This window comes from Anolis carolinensis, chromosome 2 (assembly GCF_035594765.1).
Source record: "Anolis carolinensis isolate JA03-04 chromosome 2, rAnoCar3.1.pri, whole genome shotgun sequence".
Lineage (NCBI taxonomy): Eukaryota > Metazoa > Chordata > Lepidosauria > Squamata > Dactyloidae > Anolis > Anolis carolinensis.
In genome coordinates, this window is record NC_085842.1 from 109,060,785 (window position 1) to 109,067,367 (window position 6,583).

The following is a 6,583-nucleotide window of genomic DNA, read 5'->3' on the forward strand; positions in this document are numbered from 1 at the left end:
TATGCACCGAAGCAGAACAGTTGTATAGTAAAAAGACTTTGGTGTACAATTGAACCTGAAAGTGCTGATGATAAACAAGCAGAATTTCAACATAACCTAACTTTGACTTTTCACAGCATGCATTCTGGCTGATATGGAAAGTCCAGTTACTTCAATTATTACTTTGATCCAACATGTAAACTACCTGGGGCAAATTCTCAGAATGCTTTTCCACTGGGTCCTAGGAACTGGGCCTCCGCTCACACTGTATGAACCATCACAACTGTTTTGCGTCAATGTGTGATAAGATCTTTTATCTTCCTCTTGCGTGAAGTGACATGTCTGCCCTGAAGTCTATTTTAAGAATTCTTTTTATTGATAATGCCCTACTCCTCTTCATTGATAATGGCCAATTCTCCATTTTAAAAGACGTGTGTGTGACATGTTTTTCCCTCCTTTTTAATTTGTCTCCAATAGTGCGGCTGGATCTGCATGATCTTTCCTCTCACTTGTGGTGTTTTTACATTGGCAATCCTGTTTTGCGACAGATTTTCTTTGCAGAATTCCCTCTGTCATGTGGTCAGATTGATCCCTTAAACTTACAGTGAATCGTAACTTAATCGATTGCCTTTTCTGCAGTTGCACCATTTTATGGAATTCTCAATTGGTATCAATTTTGGAAACATTTTGACACCAAGTTAAAAATGTAATTAAAATATAAGAAGAAGAAGAAAAGGAAGATGAGGGGTAACTAGTAGTGGTAGTTTTGCTACAAAGGTTTTAATAAATAATTAAAATTATTATTTATTTAAGCCTTCAGGCTAAACTGATTTTGGCTCCACATCTCCTATTGTTATACAGGTATTGTTCAAGATTGTTTTAACTAGTTGTATATTATCTTTTTTCAGCTGAAAACCTACTTAATAAAATGTTTGTTTTTTTAAAAAAATACCTGTAATTATTTATTATACTGAATTGATTTTAATGTAAACTATCTATAGATCTTTAATAAAGACTGGGATAGAAATATTTCAGTAAATAAATGAACAACATTGTATTGTTCTGTTCCTTAAAAATGACACTGTTAATCATCTTAACCATTATTTTTGAGTGGAAGGGCAGGAATAAAAATGAATGTATAAATAAATACAGTATATGAATTAATCAATTCGTCAATTGTGTATTGTGTATTAGATTGATCATGTTTAATGTTATTGGTTTTAAATTGTTTTTTATGTCTACTGTTTTAATGATTTTATGTTATGTTTTTAATAGTTGTATAATTGAGGCATTGAGTGTTTCCCTAAATATATGTTTTACACTGCTCTGAGTCCTCTGTGGGGTGAGAAGAACGGGAAATAAATGAAGCAAATAAATACATACATAATGTTTAGTTCCATGTAGGTTTCAAAAAGGGATCAATACTATCATCTGTTGTACTTTGCAATTTCCAGTTGCACTCTTTGGTTTAACAGAGTACTGCTTTTGGAGTTTAAATATGGCATTAACTTTTGACACTTTTGGAGCAGAAAGATAATTGCAATTTTACATAGATAGACAGAAGCACTACCAAAACCCCCAGATTTTCCCCTAGTCACTAATAAAGTCTTTGCACATTTCCCAATACAACTGTACATACTTGATCATTTATGATTTTGCATTTTATGTTTAGTGGTTTGTGTTTTAGAACTCTTGCTTTTGTGGGTGGGTTCTTGAGACCCCTTTGATTTTGTGTGCCTTATTTGTGAGTTTTCCATGCTTATTTGATTACCCACCATAAGGAGGGAATACTGGAACAGATCAATCATGGGTGATTAAACTATGACCCATGAGCCGCATGCTTCCTCCTTTTCTACAACCTTTCAATGTTTCTGGGTTTTTATTTCCAAAAAGAAATTAATTACTTTATATTTTGTTGCTAAAACTGTGATGGCAAACCACTCAATGCATTATAATCAACAGGGAAGAGAATCCCCAAATATAGAGTATAAGCTATAATCAGTGGGATAGTTAATATCCTATTCATTAGTCAAAATCATGGTAAATATTATATTAAAGTCGATTTAAGTGCATTTTTTTCATTTATCTATTCATATACGTTTAGTAACAATTAATTAAGAATAAATAGCACTGGCCAACACACATTTTGGTGCCTCAGATGTTAATCCTGTTTCTAGTTATGTTTCTATATTTCTCCATATTTTATATCTGGTGATTCCAAAAATGGCACCAGTTTTCCCCTATCAGCTCTGAGTTTTGAGATACAGAATCTATGCCATAAATACCATATACCAGTCACTATCTGCTCACCCATAGAAAACCATGATAACCATATCTATGGAACTAGAGCACATAATAATAATAATAACTTTTTTTTTATACCCCGCCCCATCTCCCTGAAGGAACTCGGGGCGGCTTACATGGGGCCAGGCCCGATAAAACAAACAAAACAGTAACAAAGCAATAAAACAATTATCCCAGTAAAAAACATCAACATCAATAAAAACAATCATTAAAATCAACAAGCAGGATACAGTGTTAAAAACAGGAGACTAATTCGTAGATCCCAGGCGAAATGCAGAGTGATACGAAATGGGAAAAGGAAATTTCACAGTTGAATGGACAATAAAGTGCGGTATAAAATGGCAAGACAACAACAATGGGACTATTATGGAATGGACAGATAGATCAATCCAGCAACAACTAAACATCGAAGGCCTTTTGAAACAGCCAGGTTTTTAAGCTCTTCCGGAATGCAGTCTATCCAATTTTCTGAATCAGCTCCCCAAATAACCCCAGAAACAGGCCTAAAACCCAAGACACCAATGTTTTTTTTAGTTGGGCTATGTGATAGGTTTAATTTTTTGCATGATTAAATGTAGTCATTAAAATCAAATGGCTTATAATTATTGGCTGGAAACTTGTTGGTTAGTCTCAATTAGTGAATGGACTAGTGAGCCAATACATAGATGACTGCAACAGATTCAATGCGTCTAACTCTAGTCAAGACTAACACAATTTAGGTCTTTATTAATATCCAGTTTTAATATATTTCATTTATCTATTTTATTATAACCAATGTATATTCCCAAAAAAAATCATTAAGTTCTGTCCTTTCTTTTTGGTCCACACTTTCTGGCAGGCAACTGCCAGGCACTTGATCAACCTGAAATGTGGACCTTGGTGCTGAAGAAATCAGCCATCGCTCAGACAGACCTTTGCTTTGATCTGGCATAGCTCTAGTGTTGCCAGGTTTTTGAAATAGCATTTAGGGGACAGTTGAAATTCAAGATATACTGAGTTGACAATCAAAAAGTAACTACAGTAGAGTCTCACTAATCCAAGCTAAACGGGCCGGCAGAAGCTTGGATAAGCGAATATCTTGGATTATAAGGACTGATCAAGGAAAAGCCTATTAAACATCAAATTAGGTTATGATTTTACAAATTAAGCACCAAAACTTCATGTTATACAACAAATTTGACAGAAAAAGTAGTTCAATATGCAGTAATGTTATGTTGTAATTACTGTATTTACGAATTTAGCACCAAAATATCACGATATATTGGAAACATTGACTACAAAAATGGCTTGGATTATCCAGAGGCTTGGATAAGCGAGGCTTGGATTAGTGAGACTCTACTGTATCAGCAAGTTTCTGACCTATATGAACTCCAAATGAATGTACTGATTTCAGTTTGCTATGTCTATCTCTGTAGAATTGTCCATATGTGTAAATTGCATGGCACACAAACCTGCCTGTATGAAGGGCCTACACCCAACATGGTGTAGAGAATTGAGGCCAGGATTTGAATATCCGCATGGTCATGAAACCTACTGAGTGAACCCAGGCAAGTCACACTCTTTCATCCTCAGAGGAAGGCCATAGCTAGCCAATCTCTTTTGAACAAGTCTTGCCAAGAAATAAGAAACAACACTCTGAAAACAGAGGAATTCCAGATATGAATCAATCAGGGGCAGCTAACACCTCTGAACAAAAGATTCCCCCAGGCAGGAAGAAGCCAGGACATGAATCTGGCAAGGCCATTAATGTTAATCAAGGTGATTAATTAAAACATTCACACTGGCCTCCAAAAGACAAGAGTTCCTTCACCCACCCTGGACCTTCCACAGATATGTAAATCTTCCTTGCTTCGTTTTTACCTCACAACCTCTGAGGATGCCTGCCATAGATGTGGGCAAAACATCAGGAGAGAATGCTTCTGGAACGTGGCCATACAGCCTGGAAAACACACAACAATCTTGCCAAGAAAGCATTGTGGTAGGTGCATCTTAAGATCACCATTGGTTGGAAATTACTTGGAGACCTACAGCAACAACAACACACCCCAAGCTGTTTTAGCATCTTGTTCAGAGAGGGTATTTAGGCATTGAATTTTTGCCTATTTATTGTAAGCTGCCTTGAGTCCCCCTGGGGAGAAAGGTGGGGTAAAAATGATGTAAATAAAATATCACTTATAATAGGGAAGCCTATATGGATATTGTAGACATGTTTGTAGATTCCATAATGCCGCTTCTTTTATTCATATGAGCTCTAATCATGTGCAGATGTATATACACACACACACACACACACACATCAATCATTCAAGGGATTAAAGTACAGTTCTGCATCTCGAAAATAGTCCAATTCCTAGTGAAGTTTATGGCTGGCTGTCATGGTGGCATTCTAATAGGTCATGTGCAATTGGTGAGGCCCATTTTCATATGAGATTCTGTGGGGATGTTCTTCTTGCACAGCCATTGTCTTGGTTCCACTGAGCTTTGGGCCTGACATGTAGACTACACCATCGACAAAAAAAATTTGGTAAGCCACAGCTTAAGATTTTCCTCCCTTCCATTAGATAGCAAAAATTACTCACTTTGCATTGGACCCTATTACACCTTATCTGTAAGTGCGAAGATTGTGGTTTTTGAATCCACTGACATCACTTATCAGCTTCCTCTGACAATATAAATATTCAGTTTACAAGTGAGATACAAACAGTAAGAATTTCACTTGTGGTTCTTAGCAATCCAAAGAACGTGGTCATGTCTTTGCCAAAACTGCTGTGCATCTGCTGCTTCGCAGGAATTGTTCTTACAGCTCCAACATCACCAAACAACTTCAGAAGAGAAATCTCATCATTTCAGATAACCATAAACAATTCGTGTAATGATGCAAAGGTAAATCTAATATGTCATTTTGTTATGTATATTGTTGATGTAATATTATGGCTGTTGTTTATGCTTATGCTGAGCACGTGGGAAATTGTGGACCATTTTTCACCTTAGCAATGTCCTCCTGATGCTTTAATGTGCATTGATTTTCTAGAGATATGGCAGCAACGGGATTTGTATCCTAATACAAACAAGCACCCTGGGAAGAAATTATATGGGGGGGGGGGGGAGTGCTATAATTTAAACATTTTTTTAAAAAAAGCTCTCTTGAAAAAGAACAGACGCCAAAGATACGAGACGTGAAACTGGATGATTCCAGAATTAAAAATTCTAATGTGCTGATTTGGCTGAATTGAGAGACATTCAAATGAAAATAGGACTCCCTGAAGACAGAGTGATTTTGAATCTGAATTCTCCCTAACATACATGAGTGATTTTGATTTTGGTGAAACACAGAGACCCATCATGTGCATCTACACTGTAGAATTAATGCAGTTTGACAACACGTTGACTGCCATGGTTTGATGCTATTGGAGTTGTAGTTATACAAGATGTTTAGCCTTCTTTGCCAAAAAGTGCTAGTGTTTCATCAAACTACAAATCCAGGGGGTCCATAGCATTAAGACATGGAAATTGAAGTGGTGTCAGACTGCATTAATTCTACAGTGTAGAGGCACCCAAGACAGCATGCCTCCAAAACCTGACACACCCTCGAGTTTACATAAAATAGTTTAATAACTGGCAACTCAAAATCAAATCCCACTGAATACTTTTATCAGAGTTCTGTAATTCCTGTGCTTTGTGGGAAAGATGCTGAATTAATATATGACACCCTGAGCTTTCATAGAATCATAGAATCATAGAATAGTAGAGTTGGAAGAGACCTCATGGGCCATCCAGTCTAACCCCCTGCCAAGAAGCAGGAAATCGCATTCAAAGCACCCCCGACAGATGGCCATCCAGCCTCTGCTTAAAAGCCTCCAAAGAAGGAGCCTCCACCACAGTCCGGGGGAGAGAGTTCCACTGTCGAACAGCTCTCCCAGTGAGGAAGTTCTTCCTGATGTTCAGGTGGAATCTCCTTTCCTGTAGTTTGAAGCCATTGTTCCGTGTCCTAGTCTGCAGGGCAGCAGAGAACAAGCTTGCTCCCTCCTCCGTATGACTTCCCCTCACATATTTGTACATGGCTATCATGTCTCCTCTCAGCCTTCTTTTCTGCAGGTTGAGAGGAGAAACTCTTTCTCCAGAGTTTGGTACCTTTTATAAGCACTTTTTTCCTGATTCCTCTTAAGATCAGGAATCAGAGAACTGTTTTGGTGACCAACATAAGTGTGATGTTTTGTGTTTGCTTGGAAAATGTTGTATATTCAAGTACTTCTATGGCTGTTCGCTCCTCACATCCCACCACCATGCATCTCATTCTGTG